The 26,154-nt window shown below is 44.7% G+C and overlaps 1 long non-coding RNA gene across 1 annotated transcript in view; it reads left to right on the plus strand.

The window, feature by feature from the left end:
• The first annotated feature begins 2,147 nt into the window (after window positions 1–2,147).
• Window positions 2,148–26,154, plus strand: part of LOC144118960 (uncharacterized) — a 29,912-nt gene continuing 5,905 nt past the window's right edge. Inside the window, exons 1-3 of the long non-coding RNA XR_013312207.1 lie at window positions 2,148–2,207; window positions 21,704–21,778; window positions 23,027–23,080. This is a non-coding gene — a long non-coding RNA (uncharacterized LOC144118960). The remainder of the gene's footprint in view (window positions 2,208–21,703; window positions 21,779–23,026; window positions 23,081–26,154) is intronic.

The raw sequence follows: 26,154 nt of genomic DNA on the forward strand, positions 1-26,154 counted from the left end.
TAATTTACGCTGTCCGGCGAAACAAATATCTCTTGAACGTTACGCAGTGGTTAGGCCGCTCAATTACTGAGATGGAATTGAAGGGTTCGAACCCGGCGACGGTGGCCGCGTTTCGACGGAGGCGAAACGCAGACACCCGTGTCTGCGCGATGTCAGTGCGCGTTAAAGATCTCTAGGTGGTCGAAAGTATTCCGGAGCACTACACTCCGGCATCTCTTCCTCTCTTTCCTCTTTCATTCCAACCTTCCTCCCTTCTCTTACGGCGCGGTTCAGATGCCCACCCAGGTGCGAGACAATTATGCGCCATTTTATTTCCTGAAAATCCAAAAACGAATTTTACATTTACACTGTGAACCCCTTATTCTATTTCTTAGAAACCTTGGTGAAAGGTGTCACCACTGGCAAATATTATATTTTTACCTAAGTTTTTTCATCGGGTGCTTCCTTCTTGTCGGCTGTGCATGCTAACGTTACTAGAGAAATAAAACAGTCGCTGTCACCGGCAACCTTTTTCGAGCATTTAGTTGGATCGACATTACAATCTCGTGTGGCCTCATGGGCGTAATGTTTTTAAATGCTTCTACACAGAACAGAGCCCTGAGGAGCAAAAGTGAGGTTGAAACAGAAGGCCCTGGAAAGAGATAATTAGGTTGGAAAGATCACTACTGAATTGATAATATGCGCCTAGGCATGTTCTTGTCCAGCAAAAGTCGTACTTTGCTCAGCAGAGATCACTTCTCAGAATTTTTAGCTATCTTGATGGAGTCTTCTCATGAGCGCATCCCAAAAATGTAATCTTGAAACAGCCCGTAAGCAATGTATTCTAAACACATCCTCCACTTTCGTGCTTGTGAAAGCAAGAAAGAAAATGACGCGCTTTAAGAAAAAGAAAATGTTCGTTTTAATATTTATTTTCGCACTTGACCATACCTCCTTTGCCGCAGACCAATGGGACAATGCGAAAGCTACCACGGTCGCGATGGAAGCTTTTTATGCCTGTAAGGAGGAGATAAAGAAGCTTAATATACGACCAGCAATGATAAAGGTGAGTTTCCTGCAGTATTCAGAATGCATTCAGGACATATATTAAGCGCAACTGAGAATGACGAGTACAACAAAATAAAAAACCGTCTTTCGTTGGCAAAAGTTGTGGTACATATCTAGTTCGAATTGGATTGAAATTCTTATATCCCAAAATGTTCTTTCCAATCTCACTGTGCATTTCAGTGAAGAAGACATATTGCCACGAAACAATGTAGTGTTTGTTGGCTCATTCTTCAAAGCTGCCGCCACGCTGCTTTACCATTTTTTTGTGGATGCAAGACGCGACATGATTTTTCTCGATTGATCCTATCCAGGTGCAGCTGATTATATGTTGTTCCAGAATGTTCTAGTAACTGTGCACGCTTTATCTCGAAAGTTCGCTATCAGCTTTAAGTTGAGCACGGCCGAGAGCGGCGTGAATTCTGTTGGACAACCGCCGAGCACGCTTGTCGCTACGCCGCCGGGGAGTGATTCAGTCCATTGTGGGCGCAAGTGAGCCCAAATAAAGAGCTTGCTTAGACGCCATTTTAGGTCTCTTTCTGTTCTCCGGATTTTAGTCAACACCACGTGGCAATACTGTAAGTCCGAGGCAAAAGCAGAAGATACATCCCCATCGTCTAAAACATAGTTACTGCAGCAGCAACACACCGTGGCTGGTAACGCTCACAAAATGCTGCCCTTCACCTTTGCGACATATCCTTCTGCAATAATAAAGTCCCATCTATGCGAAGGATACTTGAATGCCAACCTGTTCTCTAGAGATGTGGCTACTGCTGCTTCGCTCAGATTACTGGCGGGCAAGAGACAGCATATCTGTTTATTTCAATACCGTTAGAAGCCCCATCGGGAAGAAAAATGTGGTAGTGACGTCACTTCTGCCCAAGGAACGAACACGTTCTACTGCAAGCACATTGGCAGCGCATAATGGAATGAAGAGTCCCCATGATTCTTTTTTCGGTGTAAAAATTGGGCATTTATCTAAAGCGTGGATGTAAACTTCAAATATTATCCTACTAGTATGACCTACATTCCTTTCAAACTGACTTCATTTTATGGACCTGGATCTCAGCAAGCCTTATCCCATTTGTCCTCTTTTTCAGGAAACCGATCGAGTCTCTGTCGGAGTCAGGCTCTGCTACGGATTTCTCGAAGAAAACAAAAACGTAAGGCCTCTCAATTTTACGTCCTACAAGAAAACATTTATGAATTGAAATTGGCTGGCGGTTCAGCTTTGCTAAGCATGAAATATTGCGCGAAAGGAGAGTTTTTGAAAGTGGGCACCACATTCACATCTCTGAAAGCCAGAATGAAATGTCCACTGACCGTGGGAGCCACATATGCGCGCCTTCAACTATTCTATCGTCAATGTCAATTTACCCAATATTTGCTGGCGGCCTATGCTCTAGTGGCGCGTTTCTGCAGCAATGCTGTCAACGCCAAGGCGTGTTGCTTTAGTGCCAAGTTTCTGCCACAGCACTGTCCACGCCAAATCATGCAGCGCACGTCTCTCTGTCACTACCGCCACATAGCTCAAAGCGTGAATATTATATTGATATTAGTATTCGTTGCTGAAAAAGATGTACAAAGACAATGCATAGGACGAGAGTGGGTTGCAGTTTAACATAAGGCGTGATTCATTGCGGCGATAGCATAGTGCTCTCATGCAGTAGCCACCGAAGCGGATCTGTTCCCGCCGCCGCGGGGTTGTATGCCGGTTGCGACAATATTTATTTTTATTTATTTGTTTATATGGTTTGCTCAAGGTCACCCGTAAAGAGTGAGAGAAGCCGTTTAAAGAATTCAGCCAGCGATTAAAAATCGAAGATATGCTTCTGCGTTGAGAAGGAAATTCGAGAGATTAAAACGGATATAGAGCGGTGCGGATAAGGTATAATAAAAGAAATAAACAAGAGAGAAGTTAAAATGCGTCCATTAAATGCTTACACACTCAGCAATTCTGCACAAAAGCATTTTTGAGCTGAAAACTTGGCATGAATGCAATTTTTTTTATATAACGCAGGATTTCACTTTAACATATAATGTATCGGTTATCACCCGACTGCAGCCTTGCAATTTATTTTCTATTAACCTTCTCGCTATCGTCAAAAGCGTTCGCCATTGGTTTTCTAAGGCATTCTTAAATGTTAGATGTGGTCGGCGGAAACACTTGAGAAAAAAAAGGTTTCGCTACATACCAGATGAACAGACCATGACCATCAAAATTTCTATAAGCTTACCTTACTATTTTGCAATTTTTAAAAAATTTGTCCGGGAATGTTGGACTTGTTAAGGTGCATCGGCAAGAAACGATGCAACTTACGAAAAGTTCAAGTGCATAGTCCAGCTCACTAATTTCACTGCTTTAAGAATGCATGACGGTAACATGCAAGGAGAAATTAGAGAGTGTCAAGATGTCCAGTGCCATTTACATATGCAAACAAAAAGTTCATTGTATATCCGTTGCCTAAGGAAGGCTAAGGAACCTAAACTGCTGAGCATTCTTAGATGCACCGGGGTATTACTAGTGCACACGCTCGTCAGCATACGCAGGGCACTGAAGTAGGATATGCTCCACAGAATCGATTGAGCCTCAGTTGTCACAAAGCGGACTGTTCTTTTGTCCGAAACGGTACCGCATGCCGTTCGTAATTGGAGCGTTCAGGCGAAATAGCTCATAAATTGTTTCCAGATGGCGAGGCATTCTAAGTGGCAGTCTTGATCTCACATGTCGGTCGATTGAGTATGGAAATTCGTAATTATGTGTCCGGAAGCTCGAGAGCGAAAACGTTTCATCGGAAGAAAATATTTTAACCATTTGGGACGAATTAGATTTCGTGAATAAAGTCCGAATTTATCTTCGATCTTGGTGGCCTTCACAGGTTGCTCCTTCATCTGCTTATTCATTGGCCAGAATGCCACTTATGGTCAACCTTCACCTCGTGAAGTACTCATTTCGCACTAAAAGTCGCAGTCAAGAAATCTTAAATAGGCGCGCTTTCTGCCAGTGGTTCAGTGAAGCCCATGATGTAAACATTATTTACTACTCGGTGGTAAATATTGGCTATTGAGGAAGTGAAAGGCGCACTACATGTCCATCTTCTCGCTGGACGCCTCAAATGCGCCGCGAGAGAAAGGATAGAAGTGGGGCTAGAGAATAGAGGGAGAGATGTCCCGTAGTGAAGGGCAATGTTTCAACTACATGGCATTCTTTAGAATGCACTGACAACACACAGAACACAAACCCCCTTGGTATTTCGTGCCCACATATGGCGAAGGACACCCTGTAGCAAATGAGAACAAGCACGGAGAGCGTTCGTTCAGATTCCGGCCATTGCATCGCACGCCATGTATGACGGCATCGGGCCGGGGCGCATACTACCACCGTTCTTACATTCATGGAGCCGGGGATCCGTCTAGTTCTTGCTTTGACGGGAGCCTGCCATCCCCCTCGAGGTTACGAAAATGCATGAAGAAGCATGTGTTCCAGCATTTTCATCATCATCAGCTTAAGCACACACATTGCTGCACAAAGCCCTCTCCTGAGTCCCTTCAAATTACTCTGTCTTGTGACTGCTTGAGCCGTCCCCGTGAGCTTCCCAATCTCGTCTACGCACCCGACTTTCTGCACTGCTACAACACTGGTCTGTCTTGAAATTCATTCTGTTGCATCAAGGGATCCCTGGTTATTGTGCCTCGTTATTGCATGACCTCCCGATGCCCGTTTCTTCTTGACTGAATCAGAAAATAATTAAGCTTCCTTTACTGCTTGACCAATTCCACTCATTCTACCTCTAAATGTAACACCCGTCATTTTATTTAAGATGGCTCACTGCATTGTCATTAACCCCACAAATGCGCCTGACACGTGGTTCTAGTTAAGTTGCTTTTACATTTCCGCCCCACTGATGAGTATACTTACAAGATACAGTGGTCGTATAATTTCGTCGTGGTGTATATTGGTAAATTGCTACACATGGCATGAGTGTACCACCAAATGCATTCAGCGTCCTCATTCTACAAATCATGCCACTCTCGTCGTTTCGGTCAGAAGTTGCTGCTTACCCATGTGGATGTATTCCATGGCCATTCGCATTTCCTTCGCCCGAGTCTCAAACTCTTTTGTCATTCCGAGAATATTGAAGAAAAAATTAGAATTATTTGTAGGAATACTGAGTTCCACTACTCTGATTTGCCTGTACATACCTTCGGTCATGATTGCGTTTTAGTCCTCGGAGTTACTGAAGTACGAAAACACTGGAACCTGTCTATACCACTACACTCATTATCAGCAGACTGACTACGCCCATTACCGTACATGTGCATCTCACATGACTGTCCAATTAAACCGGTCCGATGCCTTCTCCGGCGACCCTATTTCCGCAGGCTTCTTTACCCCATTTGCCTGCCTAACTGTGTGGAGCCTCCTGCTATGGTTGCCTTTTCTTGGCGTGCACCCCGTTACCCTTAATGACCATCGGTGTCGTGCCATCGCATTTCTTGACCTGGATATGGCCATTGCTTCTTGATTTAGACCAGAAAAATCTCTTTGTCGTGTTTGTCACCTGACCAACTATGCTCTCTTACTTTCTCGTTGTGTTACACCTATCATGTTTTTTCCATAGGCCGCTGTGGTGTCTTGAATATAACTGCAACCCTTTCGTTAGACTGCACTTTTTTGCCCTATAGTTGATGACTGCTGGCAGTATACAGCTCGTATATACTTTTTCTCATGAGGAATTTTGGTAACCTGCCATTCAGTATCTTAGAGTACCTGCCAAATGCGCTCCAACCCATTCTTATTCATGTGATGATTTCGGTCTCGCGGTTCGGACCTGCGGTCACCACCTGCCAATAGTAGACGTATTGTTTTACTAATTCCTGCGCTGCTTACCCACCGCACACTGCTATTCCCTTACACACTGTTGAACATCACCTTTCTGAATATTATTATGTGACCTTTCGTTCTGACTTGCCTGCGTAACTTACCGCCCAATTCTTAAACACGCCTCGTCTCGAAGTTCGAATGCAAGCGGTGCTTGAGGCCTCACTTGCGTTTCAGAAGCCTAAGGTACCTCCAATTGAGTCACTCCTCGAGAGGAGGAAAAACTCAAGGTTTCCGTTGACAACCCTGAAGTAGCACTAACGCTGCCTTGACTGCTCCTCGACAGCCAGTTTGCTTGTAAGCATGGCGGGTGTCACATCGTTTCTTGGCTTTGTGAATTTCGTTTGAACCGCAAACGAAGCTTATCACGAGCGTGCTTACGATCTTTGCAGAGAAGATTGTACCGAAGCACCAGCTGAGTGAGGGCGTCAGTCTGACCAGTAATATCAAGCAAGTTATCGTTCTGCGTTAAACCTAGTCGAATTGAAGAAAAATAAATTTTCTTGAGCAGAGAATGTAGTGCGAAGCCAAGATAACAAATGGCATTTAAGTAACAGACCGGATTCCAAGAAAAGGGAAGAGGATCAGGGAGCTGCAGAAAGTTAGGTGGGCGAATAAGATTAAAACAGATGCAGGGATAGGGTGGCCGTAGCTGGTACATGGTAGGGTTAATTGGAGAGAATTTTGTCCTGAAGGGGGCGTATTCAGGCTGATGATGATGATGCTGGTGATCAGGCTGCCTGTGAACACGACCGTATTTAGCCTTCTGACATGCGTGCTTTCAACCTTTTAGCTCGTTTAGTGGCACCCAGTCGCCGCCTCCACTTTCCTAGACGTTCATCAAACCAAGCTTATACGGCACGGGAGAATTAAAAGTCGCCACTAGCAACTGGAGCAGCGTTTCGCAGTTCAATGTGTGCCGATTTTCAGAGTGTGCCGCTTTTCGCCTGCGTTGGGCAGTTTCTGCAAAAGGCGGTGCACGCCTTTGGATAGCGTGAGCTGAAAGTTTCGGAAGTGTGGTTGTAAAGTGCAAATATATGTGCTGCACGCATTAACGGCTCTCCGGGACGCTTAGGGTTCGTGCGCATTCAAATGGGCCCCGAAATGTCAAGGGAGAGGGAGGTTTCGCTCTTACCTCGGAAGGAATATTCTTTATGGGCGGAATGGCATCGCTTTCCAAGCGCTTTCACAAATAAGGCTCCCACGTGGCTACCAACCGTCAAGCAATGTTCCTTTCTGAGCCCGCCATTTTGCAACGTCAGGATTATGCGTTGCAAAGTGCTCCAGGCGAATTTCACTGGTCGCCTCTGAGAGAGAAAGAAATTTCACACAAATTCCGAGTGGCAGTATATTCACATTTACTAAAGGCCTATGCAGACACTACTTCAACGGTGACGAAGGTTGCCAGACGCGCAAGCATTTCCGGCTGTTTTTCACTGCTTTTTTTTTTGTCATGCAGCTCCCAAAAGACGCTTTAATACGCTGTAAACGGCGTGGGTTTTTCTGTACGTCCTTTAGATAGTGCAATTGGATAAAATAAGCTTGAAATCACCAAATAACTTCAATTACACGGCCAACTTTTCGTCTTTCTCCGGTCTCAATACACTATTCACGCTTCATTTAGGTATCTGTGTAGCACTTTTCAATCTAAGAGGTTAATCGAATGGAGCAGCTGCCGTTTCTTGGATTCCACCAAGTGGAGACGGAGGGTCGTGTCGAGGTTCGTTTGTGAATTCGAAGGTAAGTCATTAATCACGCTTTGCAATTCGTCCCCTCAGCTATTTGGCTAGGCAATGTGATCAGCGTATCTCCGACGTATATCTCTGCCGCCGGCGCCGATAGGACCAAAAACGGAGCGCCGTCAAAGCAAAGGCTTACCACTGCGTTCGAGAAGATCCGTGAGTACGCGCCGTAGAATGAGAAGCTCATCGCCACCGCTGAAAAGACTCGAGGGTGCGCTACACCGAAGCAGGTACATAGCCCCTTCGCGCCGAGGGTATAACGCTGTTGTGGGTGCGCAGAGCTCCCACTGCAGAGAACGGAGACGAGGCTCCAGGTCGAATGGTAGACGCAAGACGAAAGACGCTTATTAGACGAGGACACTGGTATACATACACCTCAATGATGTGACACATTTCTTCCAATTAGAAAGTACACATCTACAAAGATAAGTAACTAGTCAATCCACTAAATAGAAAAAAGAACTAAAATCAATATACAAATATACTCCTTCCACAACATATCCTCCCTTCCTTGTAGAAAATAAGAGCAATCGATGAATAGAACGATGACCACCCAGCAATTAGCGTGAAACTAATTTAATGACATTAGAATCAAACTGAATGCCCTCACTGAAAATACATGGTTCACACATACAGTAAAATTCAATACACACTGATTGAAAAGGCATTACACACCGCTTACTAAAACGGAACACCCAATATGAAAGTACATTAGTATACATGAGTTTCAAAGCTTAACACACAGTGCTCAACTTCCTTCCATGTAAAAAAAAACAAAATACTTAAACATAAAACAGATTTCCCCCTGCAACTGTAATATGGGTACACCTTATACACTTTCCCTTCCTCCAGAGACGTCCCCCCAATGTACCCGTTCTGAGAGTCCCCAGAATGGCTGCTCTAGAGACGTACAGAACGGGATATGCATATATTACAACAAACTGTTTTGTAGATCATGTCCTGAAATAGACAATACCATAAAAATGTCTATTAACACAAAACGGTCCTCGCGTCGTTGTCAGATGTGACTATTTGTTAGAGTTATTGTTTAGTCGACAGTCGCTTCGGGGCTCCATATCGTGTGCCTTTTACGAGTGACTTTCGGGGATAATCATCGGCCGAGATCACCGGTGATTGATGTCCTAATCTGTAGTCATCGACCAGATAATCTGTTTGCAGTAGTTATCTGCGGTGTGTAAAAAGCGAACGAACGCTCCTCTGCTGCGGCCGGCGCCAGAGGTGCTGTCGGTGGTTTTGGTGCTGGTGAAGAACATCTTTAATGTTCCAAAAGAGGGTTTGGGATTCAGAAGACCCCGCGAAACGGTCGATATCCTTAGTCGGAGACCCCGCACAACGAGGCCCCGTTTAACGTCCGCTTTAAGTGAGCCCTTTGGGACTCCAGTGTGGAGCATTTGAGGAGGGCAGTCTCCCATGCTTATGGGGTAGCGGTAGGGGAAGGGAAAAGGTGATGATCCTGAGTACATGCCCTCACCATGTGAAAGACATCGCAGATATCTCCACAGTGCACGCAACATCCATCTGTGTTTGGATAAAAGTGTTTCACTGCGGCAGGACAGAAAATCGTTGTCTGCAGACGGCGCAGTTTTCGCTCCTCCGTCTTGCTCAACCTCTTCGCAGGGGCCGGGTAGAGGCGATGACTGTCCCAATAATTAATCAAAATTTCACAGAACCACGAAAGCGGTTGATAAGCTTCTAAGCCAAGAGAGCTAGGACGACCAGCCCGGTGTGTGAGCGGTCGGATGGCCGCATCATCGACCTCATTGCCTCGTAGACCCAGGTAGCCAGGAGCCAAGACTATGTTTGTCTGTGTTGAATCGGAGTGAGTTCAAGCAAATGCCAGCTCGGCATGAACGCCAGCGACATCCTGGTAACAAAGCGAAGCATTCTTAGTCTCCTTGAATGAATGAATGAATGAATGAATGAATGAATGAATGAATGAATGAATGAATGAATGAATGAATGAATGAATGAATGAATGAATGAAACCTTTATTGTCACCTATTTGGAATTCTTTTTGGATGTCTTATGCTGCTCTTCCAGGTGGCCGGAAGTTGAAGTCTGTCGGCAACCTCTTGCGCTCTTGCCACGGCCTTGGACTTTACCTCCTGGTCGGGGCTTGAGATAACTTCACATAATTCTGATGAGAGAATTACAACCAGGTTTTCTGGAGTCGGATCCTCCGCGCAAGCCCACATTATGCGATTCAGTGTTGCTGGCTCACCGCACAGATAGCAGTAAGGATTTACCAGGTCAGGAAACATATTCGCATAGACCCACGGATGTAGCTGCTACCGTGTTGGCAGTCGCCTCCACGTCGTGGCTTCATCTCTGCTAAGCGACTAATGCGGAGGAGACAGACTAGCATTAAAATCTCTGTTATAACTCGTAACGGTCTGGTAGGTGTTCAGCGCAGCACTTCGGAAGGCCCTCCCGTCGATGTCCTCCTCCCCATCTCGACCGACAAAATATCGAGCGTATTGATGAGCGGCCTCGTTCCCGGCGACCCCTTCATGAGCCGAGACCCAAATAAGGTCAATTATCTCCTTGTCTTAGTGCTGAAAATATTGTACGCGGTGGCGATTAGCCCTCGCAAAAAACTTGTGGAGAGCAGTCTTGGAATCGTTACGAAAGGTGCTGATGTCTTCCTTGGCTATCAATAGTGCTACAATGGCCTCTTAGGGCACCTCAAGTCTGCTCGTAACTCCCGAGGCTGCTATCTTGCGGGAAAACGTTATGCCGAGTCTTGTAGCAAATAGCTTTGTCTTCTCTTCCAGAAATCAATTCCTGAATGTTGTATTCCCTCTGAATATAAAATCGCCAAAGTAATCCCTGTCCACAAATCACGTGACAAACACTCCCCGAATAATTATCGACCCATATTTCTGACATGTACATGTGGGAAAATTCTGAAACACATTATCCTAAAATTTCTGACTCAATACGTGGAGGCTAAAAACCTAATTCAGCCTTGCCAGCACGGTTTTAATAATGGTCTATCCACTATAACACAACTTGTTGACTTCGTGCATGATCTTGCGCAAGGTATAGACAATCAGTCGCATTTTGCTATAATTTTCCTTGACTGTTCCAAAGCGTTTGACCGGATGTCGCTCCAAAAATTGATGTACAAACTCAAGCATTTAATTGGTGATGGTCCCGTCACACAATGGATCAGCAGTTTTTTGTCTGAACGTTACCAATTTGTCCAATTTGACGGACGTACCTCCGACATTATTCCCGTAGTATCTGGTGTCCCCCAAGGATCTGTACTGGCGCCTCTTTTATTTTGCTGTTTATTAATGATATAACTAACCAAAATGAAGTACAAATGAGACATTTTGCAGACAATTGCATTTTTATAATGAAATTAAGCATCAGTCTGACCAGATAAACTAAATAGCGCTTTGAATAAAGTTGTTCAGTGGTGTCATGATTGAAGTATGGTCATTAACAAAGACAAGACTGTTTCTATGTCCGTAAGAAAGAAAAAAATCCGCTTAAGTTCACTTATGGTTCTGCTAACACTGCGCTACGAACTGTTACAGAATATCGATATCTGGGCATCCTTATCTCATCCGACCTTAACTGGACAACGCACGTTCAATATGTAGCAAATAAGGCAAGAACAAGCTGTTTTTCCTCAAACGTGCCTTGAAAAACTTGCCTCCCGAAATAAAGGTTCTGGCATACACTACACTTAAACGCCCGGTATTAGAATATGTTAACATTATATGGTTCCCTTTTACAGGCACTAGCGTAGCCGCATTGAAAAGTGTGCAGCAAAAAGCTGCGCGATTTATCTATAACCAGTACAGGCGCACAGATTCACCTACTGAACTTTTGCATCGCGCAGGACTTCAGCCTTTATCTATCCGATCGAAACAGCACCATTTGAAATTCATATACTTACTTCTGCACAATTCATTTAAGCTTAACTCTGAATACTTCGTCAATATAAGCCACTCCAGAACCACCCGCCGCAAACATCCTCTTACGCTTGAAGAATTTTTTTGTTGCAATGACCACATTCTATTTTTCTTCTTTCCGCGAGCAGTGCGCGAATGAAATGCCCTTGACGTTTCGATTGTAATGCAGCCGACAGTCCTCAAAGTTTTGGAGCTTGCCGAGCTGAGTATGCTGCCACAAAACTGACTAAATATTGTTAAAATGTTGGTGATATATATACTGTGTTCTGCATAACTGATTACCTCGAATTTGTTTGTTCCTGTCTTGATTTAAGTACACCCATCCTTTTCATTGTATACCTGCTTACTATAATTGTTTTCTTTGGAAGATCGGTATTTTTTTTAAAGCCCACCCCTGTAAAAACCCCAGTTGGGGTTGACAGTATATTGAAATAAATAAATAATAAATGCTCACTGCGGTCACCGCAAAGGCTTATTCTTTTCTTGGTCGATATTTTATGCATCCACAAATACGGCGCTTTCATACCCCGAGTGTTTTTCTCTACGTAGCTACACTTTGGCCTTCCTTTGTCCATCATGACAGCCCACCTGCATTTTTTCGTCGTTTTGTTGTCCGTCCTTTCGTCGTCTCGCTTGCTCTCTGTTCACAGTACAGTCGAAAACCCTTATTTTTTTCTTACATGCCGAACAACTTGAAGAGTCTCCCTATCCTGTGTTCGCGAGTGTTAGTTCGGTTAGGCTCCGCGTTCTAAAAGTACCGGCCAAAGGGTCTATAGGCTCCCTTCTCACAGAGGAAGCCGTTGAAGGAAGCGACGCCATGTTTAGCCCCGGACAGAAAAACGTAGCGGCTTGGAGAACTTCTGAAGTGGACCTTTTGAGTTTATCTTTGGACTCCAATTTTAAAATAATTGCGGCAGGAAGTTCGGCTGCTTACATACCCTCAGTCCTTCATGAACTTTCTGTTTCCGGCTGGCTGTATTCGAGGATGTTCCTGGATATGCAAATGCTTCCGCAAAGCGTTCCCTGCCCAGTTTCAAGTATTGCGGTCAAATCAACTCGAGAAAGTTCAAACTTCTGTGCAGTAACATCGCACTGACGAATAATGTCGCCTAGGTAGCTACTTGAAACGGAAGCGTCCTATTCAGTACTTGCTTGCTCCGACGCTCATTTCCGACGTTCGTTTCAGATTATCAATAGAAAACATGTGCCGACTAATTTTTTCAGCTGCAGTTCTCGACGCCGCTTGAAATGATGCTTGAAGGGTAGCTGCTTGAGTTAGGCTTGATTTCTTAATCGTACTTTTAAGCCATGTCGGTGCAGTCGCAACGTGCCTAACTGACCCTCGTGGACAAAGTTTTAGGGGTGTTCTCTTCCGAAGGAGAGAACGGAATCAGGCTCCGAGTCGAATGGTAGGCGGAAGACCAAAGGCGTTTACAGGATGAGGACGCCGGTATACACACACACACACACACACACACATACATATATATATAAATATATATATATATATATATATATATATATATATATATATATATATATATATATATATATATATATATATATATATATATATAGATTTAAGAGAAGTGGGCACTTCTACAAAGACACTTTTATTTATCAACGTTTCGACCGCGGTGCGGTCTTCTTCAGGACTGCAGTGGTCTCGCGTCAGATGGACGTTTTAAGTTTGTGAGCTCAAGAGGAGGGAGAAAGGAGTGTAACACGCAAATAGCAACAACGGTTCAAAAAACTGAAAAAAAGAAAATAAAGATGGGGGTGCGGGGAGCAGACCGGGACAATATTGGGGGAGGAAGCAAAAAAATAGAAATAAAAGAAAAAAAGGGGGGGGAAACTAGTACAGTAAGGAAGGGTGGGGTACAAAAGGAGATGGCGAAACGAGAGAAAGGGAGAGGAAGACGGTGCGGGGGACATGGGCAGCACGGAAACAAAACACACAAACAAAATGCACAAACACAAAGGGCGCCGCTGCAGATGCGTGGCCAAAGGGGAGCCGCTGCGCAAATGACACTGGCAGTGACGAACAGGCCAAACAGGCCAAACAGGCGCCGGGACTGATACACAGGCCGCGTGAGTACTCCGCCTCCCTTGTTCTCATATCACCGGCAGCCCTGTTTCAAATCTTCAGCTTTTCTTAAATTACGAAAAATAATTGATAAGCGGCTTAGACATGACCTTCATGTTAAAACCTTAAAAACGTACCTTCGGGCTAATATCGTACCGAAAGGTCTACAAGTGAAGCTGATACCAGCAATGAATAATCTATCAGAAGGAGACAAAAAGCAATGGAACGACATATTAAAATCAGCTTCTCTAGAGTTACTCAAAATCACAATTCGGCACTCTGAGAAAGCTTCGGTGATACTGAGAACGGAGGAGCGTCGGGCTCGGAATAATCTTCTTGTTTCCGCGCTGGAGGCCGAGGAACTAGAACGTTTCAAAACAAAAAAAACTTCAGAAATTGGCATAATCAAAATTAGAAAATTTACACGGGACAAAGTTCCCCATGACGAATGGATGAAAGAAGTACTAAGTGCGGTTGGATCGAATTCTCCCAACCCCGATATCACTCAGTCAAAGGTCAGCCAAGGGCAAACACACTCAAAACAGGGCCATCACAGTGTAGACAACATCACCAATCTATCTCTAACACCGCTCACAGAGTATGAGCGAGCCGTCCTATCTAGAGGGCTGACTTTTTGCCCCCGCACAGGCAAATTCAATGAATTCCAACTCCTGAAAGATCTTGACGACTTCGCCAGAAAACTTCGCCTGAGAGAATACTTTTTTGATAAGCCCGGAAACCCCCACCAAAACACGGACTTCCACCCAGCAAACCAAAATTGGACTCCCAACATCGGGCGGGAAAAACACTTGGATATCTATATTAAGGCAGTTCAAAATGACATTGTTGAAAATTTTAAGAACTGCAGGTTAGGACCAGACAATCTTTCTAAAAGAGAACGTACTGCTCTCGAGGCGCTCAGCAACCGTACCGACATCGTCATAAAGCCAGCTGATAAGGGCGGAGGCATTGTTATCTTGAACAGGGATGACTATATAGCAGAAGGCATCCGACAGCTTTCTGACAACCATTTTTATAAACAACTGCATGGCGACCCCACCGACGAGCACTCAAAAGCTATATCTGACATTCTCCTCGACCTCATAAAACACAATGAAATCTCCCCGAAACTATGCAAGGCACTCACGGCTACCCATCCTTCTCCTGGGCGTTTCTACATGCTCCCTAAATTACATAAAGCCGGTATTCCTGGACGGCCAATAATTTCAGGAATCGGCACTCTCACAGAACCAATATCAAAGTACATTGACACTCTAATTAGCCACATTCCAGCCACACATCCATCCTACATCAAAGATACAAACCACTTTCTCCGCCAGATAGACAATATAACATTACCAGAAGGAGCCTTTCTTGTGACCATGGATGTAACATCTTTATACACAAACATTCCCCATGCCGACGGCATTGCAGCCCTTTTAGAATCTTATGAACAGCAGAAACCTCATGAATCTCCAAGCCCAAACGTGTTAGGAACACTAGCCAAAATTGTGTTAGAATATAATAGCTTCGAATTTGATCTTCAATATTATCTGCAAGTAAGTGGCACCGCTATGGGAACAAGAATGGCCCCAAATTATGCCAATATCTTCATGCATCATATAGAGTCAAAATTTCTTTCTTCTTGTACAATTCAGCCGTACTTTTACAAGCGCTATTTGGATGATATTTTTATAATATGGACAAACACAGAACAACAACTTATCCATTTCATTGACAGTTTCAACTCCGTGCACCCAAACATAAAGTTTACGCACACCTACTCAGCCAGTCAAATCAATTTTCTTGATGTTGACATTCTGGTGGACAAGGGGTCAGTTCGTACAACCGTTTATAGAAAACCAACCGACTCACAAAAATATCTACATTTTCAAAGCGCCCATCCCCGTCACTGCAAAACCAGCATCCCTTATTCGCAGGCCCATCGTTTTCGAAGAATCTGCTCTAACGACCTAGACTTTCATGAAAACTCCGAACACATGCGCAACGTGCTCTTAACACAGCGCTATCCACGTTCCCTTATTGATGACGCCATAAGCAGAGCTTCAAATCTTAACCGTAGTCAAATACTCCAGGGGCACCAAATAGATAACCGAAATGATTACACTACAAACCTTATCCTCACATTTAACAGTAACGCACCGAACATAAACAGAATTCTTAATAAGCACTTTAACATTCTCCAGCAAAGTCAACGATTATCGAAAATATTTACATGCGCACCCCGCGTGATTTACAGGCGTGCCAAAAACATTCAGAACCACCTAGTCCACTCCAAGGAACACAAAACCCCAAAATATGGATGCCAGCCCTGTGGTAAGGGTCGCTGCAAAGTTTGCAAGCACATGCAGACTACGTGTTCCGCAACTAGTACGAGGTCAGTTTTCCAGCATTCAATCAACGGTAACTTTGACTGCGACTCATCAAACATTATTTACCTTCTTGAATGCACTTTGTGTAACCAGCAATACATAGGACAGACAAACACTGCATTCCGCATTCGATTTAACAATCACCGCGCACACGCCAAGTCTCTCCCAAACCTTCCCCTATCCAAGCATGTAAACGCAGAAGGACACCCATTTGACCAACTAAAAGTAACAATTATTCAAGGGGGCTTCAAAAACAGGCGAGAACGTGAACAGCGTGAATCCTATTTTATCCACAAGTTTAATACTATTCAAGAAGGTCTTAACGAAAAGCCTGGTACCCTTTCTTTTATTCACGACCTCCAAACAAAATAATACTACACTTCTCGTTAATTGGCTAACTCAGATATACCTTTTATAACTCCTAGTGTATATCCCAGGCAATCATACCCCTCCTTACTTACACTATCCTGCCTCGTGCAGTATTGATAAGTTTTTGACGTTCTTTCCTTACATTTTCCGACAATCTGAAATCTTTGCACACAGCTAGCCCAGCCCTCCTCCCCTACAAACAAGTATTCCCGGCGAGGTCGGTTCAACGACCTACCCACGGAGAGGGTTGCACCGTTCAGTGAAACCCAGACCCCGTGAGTGAGTTCTTAGACATGTGCTCGTTAACGTAGCCCACTCCTTCCTTAACGTTCTAGCCCTCGGCTCACCGGAAATTAGTGAGACCCCCAAAAGGCGCCTGGTTTGGCCTGTTCGTCACTGCCAGTGTCATTTGCGCAGCGGCTCCCCTTTGGCCACGCATCTGCAGCGGCGCCCTTTGTGTTTGTGCATTTTGTTTGTGTGTTTTGTTTCCGTGCTGCCCATGTCCCCCGCACCGTCTTCCTCTCCCTTTCTCTCGTTTCGCCATCTCCTTTTGTACCCCACCCTTCCTTACTGTACTAGTTTCCCCCCCCCTTTTTTTCTTTTATTTCTATTTTTTTGCTTCCTCCCCCAATATTGTCCCGGTCTGCTCCCCGCACCCCCATCTTTATTTTCTTTTTTTCAGTTTTTTGAACCGTTGTTGCTATTTGCGTGTTACACTCCTTTCTCCCTCCTCTTGAGCTCACAAACTTAAAACGTCCATCTGACGCGAGACCACTGCAGTCCTGAAGAAGACCGCACCGCGGTCGAAACGTTGATAAATAAAAGTGTCTTTGTAGAAGTGCCCACTTCTCTTAAATCTTTATTCTGCGGAGCCAACGCAACCTACGTTCGTAACATATATATATATATATATATATATATATATAGGGTGTCCAGGCTAAATTTAGCCTGGCGTTAAAAAATACTAATTGGAGGTAGGCCAGGCAAACCACTTAAATACAGCTACCAGCCGCCTTGCACATCAAGGCAATTTTTTGTATTACAATTATGATAATTTTTCTAAATGCGTAAATATAGACTTTAGACAGCAGATGTGAATTGCAAAGTTGGAGAGCACCTTCAGAAACCCCCACTAAATTTTTTTCTATAAAGCCTCACGTGTATCATTTTTCTGAGGTTCAAAGAAAGCACCCGAAATAACAAAAAATAATCACGTGACAGCGCATTCGCGCGCCACGTTTGTGCTGCTCTTAATCCTGGCTTGAGTGAACGAAATCAGCTGCTAGCATGGCGCGGCGACACCATTGCTCCCTCGGGCCGATATGTCAGTGGTTTGCCTCTGTTTGCATTGGCCGCCTCAGCGCCTCCGCTTAAAACACGGTCAGAAGAGTGGCCGTAGAAGAAATCGACAGCATTTATCTAGCTTATCAGGTGAATGACGATTGCCTAGCCAGTGCCGTCTCATTAGTTCAATGAGTTTCTAAGTAGAATAAATTCCGAGCTTTGGCGCGCTACGTTTATATAAAATGAAAAAATATTTGCTACCGTCACTCAACCGCACACGAACTGCTGAATAAAGAGGAAAAAACAGTGTTCTGGGTCGTAGTAATAAACATTCCCTCTCAGATACATCATGAATAAACGGATCTGTCCTTGGTGGCAATAACCTCGCAGACTGTTTATCTCAATACTCTGTAAATATTGCTGGCCTACTACCCAGAACTTAACCACCGAAAAAAAAAACAATTCACCGAGGAAGCATCAACCCCAGCGTATTTTTTTCGCAAACGCATCAGACTGAAGTCTAGAGCAAAGTCACGGCTTTACCAAACAACAAAGCGTTCGACGCTGATGACCATCAAACAAGGCCCGTCAAATATTTCTGGAGAATAATAGCGCCGGTACTTGTTCATGTATTTAACGTTGTCCGGACACCAAAAATAGGTCAGAGACTAAAATCGTACCTGACAAACAAACTGTCGGCCCTTCCAGTTTTCTCAAAAGCTTTCGAAAAATGATTTTTGTGCTCGACTAAGAAAGGATTTCAGAAACATAACACGAAACTGACATGCATGCTTTTGGCTTTAGGAAACATAGACCGACTGAAATGGCTCTGCTCAGATTAAAAGAACGTATCCTGCAAAGCACTGAAAACCTTTTTCACAACTGCTGTGTTCATTTTGTATTTTACTGGAGCCTTTAACTGCGTTTACCGCTAAGATTTAATGGATAAACTCTCATCTAAAAGAACTCGTTGGCTTTACATAAATTTACTCGAATCCTAGTTTAAAAACAGGCTTAATTTGTCCACTGAAACCACGAAAATCTACCGATTCGACCAATACAGCAACAAGTTCCACAATGCCGCGTGCTAGGGTCGCTTTTAAATAATGCATATATAACGAACATTAAACATTTTGACCGTTGAATAGTATTTATCATATATGATGGTAATAGCACTCCTTGTTCCGGGCTTAGAGAGATACTTTATTTTGAAATATAAAAATACTTTCAAAACGGTGTCTCGTCCAAAGTAAAAGGGAATTAAATTCAGGCTAGCAAAACTAAAACACTGATTTTTCGCGACACAAATACGCCAGGAAAAATTAACCTTACAATTGAATTCCATAGCCAGGAAATAAAAATTGTTGACGACCACAAACTCCTTGGAGCAGACTGCTCGTCCAGCTTAAGCTGGAACCCTGATATCAATTATCTATGTATAAAATGGTCGTCATTTGCGGGAGTTCGCGCACGTTGAGGCTATAGATATCCTTTGAAAGCTATACCTCAGATATACCAAGCATTGTTTAGCTCTCTCCAAAATAATTATACTTAATTACGGTGTACAACAGCTATAGAAAATATAAACAGGCATCTGAGAATGCAAAAAGAAAATGATTCGTCATATTTGGAAGACGAAATTAATGCTCTTTACAAAGAATGCTTTTAAGTTATTAGAAAAAGCATGGAACATGTTTTTCAATTTCGCAAATTGAAACCTTCAATATTTCTTCCCTTGCAGTTATTAACCAAATAACGGCACTAGAGTCTCTTTAGCACCGGAACCGTAAATCCTACTTTTAAAAACATTTTAAAGTACCAATAGTTGTCACGCAACGTCCCATTTACACTAAGCAAATTAGCACAAGCATTTGGATTGAATCGATGAGGTTTGAGGTCTGTTTTCATGTATTTACAACGTGCTAGCTATACTTAGGTCTCACCCTGCCACTGGCTTCTGTATTGTACTGTACTTTTGAAGACTTATCATGTTTGATGCAATATTGAAATGCTTTTTTGATGTGTGGTGTTTTAATTGAAATCCTGCAGCGACTTCTGTAAACTGCAATATTTGCTGCCATATTTATTTTAAGACACCTCATCTAAGCCACTGCTCTCATGTGATAGTATCCTGGGCTTCACTCAAGTTGATTAAGCAGCTTTTAACCCAGGAGACCCTTCAGCTACTTTTCTGCAAGGATAAGCAGTATTTAAAAAATTCACTATTCTCCAACCGAACGGGGAATCTGTCCGCACAGGAGACCACCTGGTGTCCGCTGAAGCTGGACACGTCGCCAGTGAGCTGCGAGGCTGTTTTTGTAAGTGTAGTCTGGCCCTAGGAGATGATGCGCTTTCGGTCTACCAATGCTCGCATGACGCAGGACGCGTTAGACGAGTTCAGCACGTATCTTTGGGGGAATAATTACGATGAGTGCTACGGACACCACGGTAAAAAGTTGGAAGCTGTCACTCTCGGAGATTATGCCCACTACAGCGTCCACACCTGCAATAAGGTAATTCAACGCCTAATACACCGCTACGCACGTACTCCATGTAACATCCCGTTAACTTCAAAACAGATCATGTCCAGCTTTTCTACCCGTTTCGCAAACAAGCGGCGAACTGATTTCAAACTGTTTCGAACGGCTGTACGAAGAACACATGCACATCATTCAAGGGCACGAAACTTGATATCAGAGCAATGTAAACATAACGAATTCCGAGCCGCACTGAGAAACGAAGTATGGGGCACTGCTTCTTAGCCTCTCGATGTGGAACTGCACCCGCCGCCTATGAAGAATGAATAATTTGATGTTCTAGAAATCTGTGCGCTCGACTTCATGGCCCCACCATGTGCTCACGCCAAGATGTCATGAGCAGTGATCGATACCTGAATACCACGGGGAAGAAGAATGAGGAGCACCGCGGGATTTACTGAACGTCCTTGCATCGACGCAACATCCCACACTCTCCGCCAATGCAGAGCAAGTTCACAGAAGAGGCTAGGTGTGGCAAGATTTGTAGTGCGTCTCATCAACGACATCTACAAAAGGAGGAGAGAGATAACCCTATACATTCATACATACAGCGTTCAAACTTACCCTCAAGAGGTACGGTGAGCTGTGACAACAATACTACGCATCGTGATCTTGCGCACCGCATGGACCGCACATAATTCACACCAGTGTTATTAGTGGGAAAGAAGTAGGCGGACACAAATACAAACTAGAACTTCATGCCATTTATGTAGAAAAACATGTCATTAACCTCCCCGTAACTTCTTTTACTGCTCTGACGACCTAGCAAGCACATTCATTGATCTCGTCTTTGGTAACAAGGTCAAGCACGTCGAACATATCACCTGCCACCTCTCTGATCATACGGCTTCCATCATGACAATTGAGGACTACGAGAGGAACGATACATCAAAGGTGCGAATGTGTGCTAAATAAAAAAAGTGGTTTGTTACTGTACAATGCATATCTGCCAAAACCTCAATTTATTGCAAACTCTGAATACCCCATGTACTGTGCTCAAATTTCGCATTACGTTTTAAAGTTCTAAGGACTCAGGACTGAGTGCAAGACTGTGAACAATCAGTGCGTGCCCGGTGTACCCTGCAAGTAACGGCCAACGGACACGTGGAAAAGTGATCATATCCCTTTGTTCTCTCCCTTTTCTATCTCTCCCTTCGTTCCCCTTCCCACGTGTACGGTAGCATACCGGGCGCTGCCTAGTTAACCTCCCTTCCTTTCCGTCTTTCTTTCTCTTTCTCTCGCATTACTCAGTATGGTAATAGTAGGGCATTTTTTCCACCAGTGACACCAGAAGCAACTGCCGGATTGCTGGGCTTGAAAACTTTTTAGCTTTGCAGGTAGAAAGTGCAGCTTCCTTACCAGGAAATAAAGAAGACTAACTTGATTTCTTTCCTCTCTTCCACCACTTACATGCCCTAGGCATCAGGCAATTTCCAAGACCAGCTGCTGAATTGCGCCGAAAAGCTGATGCACACATGGACGACTCTATATCCCGTGAGCATTGGCGTGGCCCTTTTACATAACTACACTGCGTGTTTCAGCTAAGACTTTGCACAACATTTAAGCTTCAAGCTTTTTCGGTCAGAAGAGCACTTTTCTGACACAGAAATGTCAACAGTGTAGTGCATCAGAATACAACTATATAGTGCTAACTAGCAGGTTGTTTAAATAATTATGAATTTATAGTTTCAAGTATATTGCTAGGCTCCTTAATCATTGAGATTTGTGTAGCACACAGGAAGTAATATCCATATCAGTTTTTAGAATTAAGAATACGCGGTTACACTCGGCGCTATGCCCAAAATTCGCCTTCGTGAAGCTTGAAGGCAAAGAAATCTCTCCAGTGCACATAAGTCGTCGAAATAAGGAAAAATGTGTTGGGCCACGGAGCTGAAGGTAACCGTGTTTTCGAAATTTTAGAAACATATAGATATTACTTACGGTGGGGTACACGCTCCTCAATAATTAAAAAGCGCAACAGCGATACTAAAAAGTTAACTAGACAATCATTATAAACCAGCCTGAAAGTTAGCACTTCTTAGCTGTACTCTGATGTATTACACCGCTCACAATGCTGTGCCGAAAAAAGCGCTCTTATAACTAAAACCTCTATTTTTAAAATATGTGAAAGGTCATAGCTGAAACACCCTGTATACTGGCATCCTCACCCAAGGCAGAACTGCGTGGTAGTAGGTTGCCAGCACTGTGGACGGGTTAATGTGTGTGCCAGCGAATCTTGTTTCTGTACTCATATGCTTACTTTGGGCGCTCTTAATAGCAGGAGGTATACATATGGTGATGCTGCAAGATCTCAGCACCAGGATGAGGAAAAAGAGCTTCCTCTTTTAACTTCAGCCATAACATTTTCTCTGGCGTGCATAGAACCTTTGTGGCCTTCAGTTTTGAGTCCATTCGATTTAAAGTTACCGTGCCACATGTCATCAGCTCAAAGGCGTGCTTTGGCAGTTCGCTCACGCCACGAGGAGGAGCCCAGCACCACATGTTTATCGGCCTTTTGTAAGGCCCTTTATCATAGTGGTGCTGACACACTGGTAACGAGAAGTTAATAAGGTATACTGAGTATCTTCACACACAAGGCTCATTATTTTTATTCATTACATTTTGTTAGAAAACCGTTTTTAATTTCCTTAAAAAAGAGGCCTTCTTCGTTGCAGGCAAAAATAATTATAGGCTCAATGATCTTAAGGCTGACAGCTATTCCTTCTCATTTTATTCGTGCAGAGCTATCCGAAGATGTATAGCTTTGACCTGGACAAGTTTTTCCCAGCTACCAGAGTAAGTATGTTCAGAGGGCTCACGAGAGTTCTTTATTTATTGCTGAGGGTGGTGGTTCTAACTGTGATGTGTTCAAGCGAAATCGATCTTATCTTTTATATGCTGCCTATTTTTAAGCATATATCTCCTATGTTACTGGATGCATATCATCCACTACTGCCAAAGAATGTCAGTGTTCTCTGAGATCTTCACCAGTAGCTTTTCTGTGGCGCACGTCAGACTTCATGGACGCTCAGGAAACCGAACGCTGTTATTGCCTGTACTGAAAGCATGTATTCCTACTAACATATATTTCCTCAGTTGCTTCTGGAGCGGCACCCCGTCACTTGAAAATTGTAAAGATGGAAAAAGCTCAGCTCTCGTCGTGCACTTATGTTCGAGGAACCTTCACAGCGGCTTTAAGTTACCACCCTAATAATGAGCAGTGTATACACCGCGAGCAACAGAGACAGATTAAAAGGCCCGTAACACTCTCATTGACTTATATCTTATGTACACCTTACTCGCCGCGAATCCACGTACACAAGGAAAGCTCAAACGATTTCTTTCCCTTGTGACCTCACACTTAGCATATCTTAAACCACTGTGGCCATCACTGCGGTGAGATCTGCCCCGCCTGCTAGAGCAAAACACATACATACAGAACCTGCCGTTGATTTACTGAATCGTCTCATTCGGTGCAGCACGACATCATAACTCCTAAGGTATCCGATTCCTGGAAGGTCTGGGCGGCTCCTCCTGCCGAATTTCGCCCAACTCTACGACTGTTTTTGGTGATCCATGTTAAACACTGTGACATTCCGTGTGTGCTACGAGGATCCACGTTCGACGGCGCGGCGTAGACGGAGACCCGTGACAGCGGCATCATCAATTACCCAGCCATGCTCTTTGAGTGACGACCAGAAAAACCGGACCCGCCGCCGCCCCGGGGAAACAGGCTTTATCCTCCCCAATTTCCGGTTACATTCCAGGACAAGGGAGCTGTCAGCGGGCCAGAGCGCGCCGTACCACAGCCGACGCTATGCGATACCGCGAAGACGACATTCTTTCCCCCCCCCCCTTTGTCGTGGGCTATCGCCGGGAAGGCACCCACAGCTTCCCAGAAGGGCCGCGACGGACACCTGTCATGGCGGACAGGCAGTACTCGCCAAGAATGTGGAAAGACAGGCGCTAGTGAATTAGCTCCGAAGAGAGAGCCTGTGTATACTCTCACTTGAGAGAGAGTGGTGGCGTTTTTGTTGTTTATTTAGTTTGTATTGTTAACAGACTCTGGGTTCGAGGCTAAGCCCAACCCAAAGGGGTGGTCCCCATTTCGCATGTTATTTTGGATTGGAGAATTGATGCTGTGGGCGGGCCACTGGAAATGACCGCCCTTAGTCCTTTGTTAATCAAGTGCTTAAAAGCACATGTAAACGGATGCAGTCCAGTCTGAGCTGGGGCTCCATGCTTAGCATGTAATGTGATGCTACTTAGGCACTAACCTGCCCGGTCGATGAGTAAAGAAGTGCAAAGTTTGTTCTGTTGTAAAATTATGCTCTGCTGTCATCATCTACAAGCTCGCCTCCTGTTCATCTTCCAAGCCGAACGACACTAGAGGAAGGGTTTGTGAACCATCCTCGAAGAAACGGACGACTATTGAAATTCTACTGCAAGCACGCTCAGGACGACATCGTTTGCCAAGAGGGCCTTCAGCGCCGAAGCCCGTCAGCGTGCAGCTTCTGCCAGCAACCGCTCGAGCCCAACTCCGGAGCCACTCCATCGCCCCCATGAAGTCGTCGGCACGTATGCTCGGACGCCCCAGCCTCTGATGTATAATCTTAATCATGTGTAATTATTGAATATACCTGTTTGTTTAAACTGAGCCATACGGTGTCTCTTTGCCTCTCCGTGCCGTGTGGACCTGCGCATTATGGGGGTCATCACACTGGTGTCAGAAGTGGGGTCTCAAAAGCAAATGTCCTCTGAATGCTGTGACATTCATGACTTCAAAATTGTAATCAAAAGGGAATCACGGGACTGATTGTGGGACTTTTACCCCCATTTGAGAGTCTTGAGGCACTGGAGGGCTTGAAAAAAAAATGACTGTATCTGAGGGAGCTCCCACTAAACAGCCGTCGCTCGGAGCAAGCATGCTGGCATTAGGAAGCGTCATTCCGACGTTTACGGGAGATAAGACAGGGGTTCCAATCTGCGATTTCTTTTCCATGCTAGAAGAGATTGGGAAAATGGGGGGATGGTCCGATGCTCAAATGCTGGGAATGGCGAGGTGTAAGATGGCAGGAGCTGCTCATGATTTTGCATGGCGAGACGAAAAAGTAAAATCCACAAAATCATTTGCGGAATTTTAGAAGCTCGCGTTTGAGCATTTTGACACTGAACCACGTCACGTGCGAGTACAGAGGTTCCGTGACGCCGGACAGATGGTAGGGGAGGACGTGCGAACGTTTGCGTCGCGGCTTCAGCGCTTAGCGCGCGATACGTTAAGCAGGGAGGAGGAAGGAGACCAGCTTAAGAAGAAATACGCGGAGGATATACTTAAAGAGGAAATGACCGCTTTGTTCGTGGCTGGTCTGCAAGACCCCGTGCGCCGGTTCGTGCTCTCGCGCAAGCCGAGCAATTTCGACCAAGCCGTGGAGGCCGCATTGGATGAGGAACAAAATGAGGCGTTAACGACAGCCGCAGCGAGAGTACGCGTCATAGAGAGAGCGGTGCTCAACCCTGAGGTTGCTCTCTTGACAGAGCGGTTAGATCGCTTAGAACAGCTGCTATCTCAGCAGGTAGAATGCCAGGTTGAAGCGCGCGCTCAACAGCGCCCATTCGCTGAAAACCGGAGACCGCCACAAAGCTACAGGCGCGGTATGCGAGATTTTGAAGAAATCGTATGCTTCGCTTGCCAGGGTCGCGGACACATCGCCAGGTTCTGCCAAAACGTGCGCCGTGGGGAGCCACAAAGAGAAGCAGGCGAGACACGCCCTAAGCAAGCCTACAGCGGGGCTCCAGATACCGAGTCAAAAAACTAGTTAGTCCTCCCCAGCCTGAGGAGCGTGGGGAGGGAGCAGTAGATGATGAGGTGG

The sequence above is a fragment of the Amblyomma americanum genome, chromosome 2, assembly GCF_052857255.1.
Source record: "Amblyomma americanum isolate KBUSLIRL-KWMA chromosome 2, ASM5285725v1, whole genome shotgun sequence".
In the NCBI taxonomy this organism is placed as follows: Eukaryota; Metazoa; Arthropoda; class Arachnida; order Ixodida; family Ixodidae; genus Amblyomma; species Amblyomma americanum.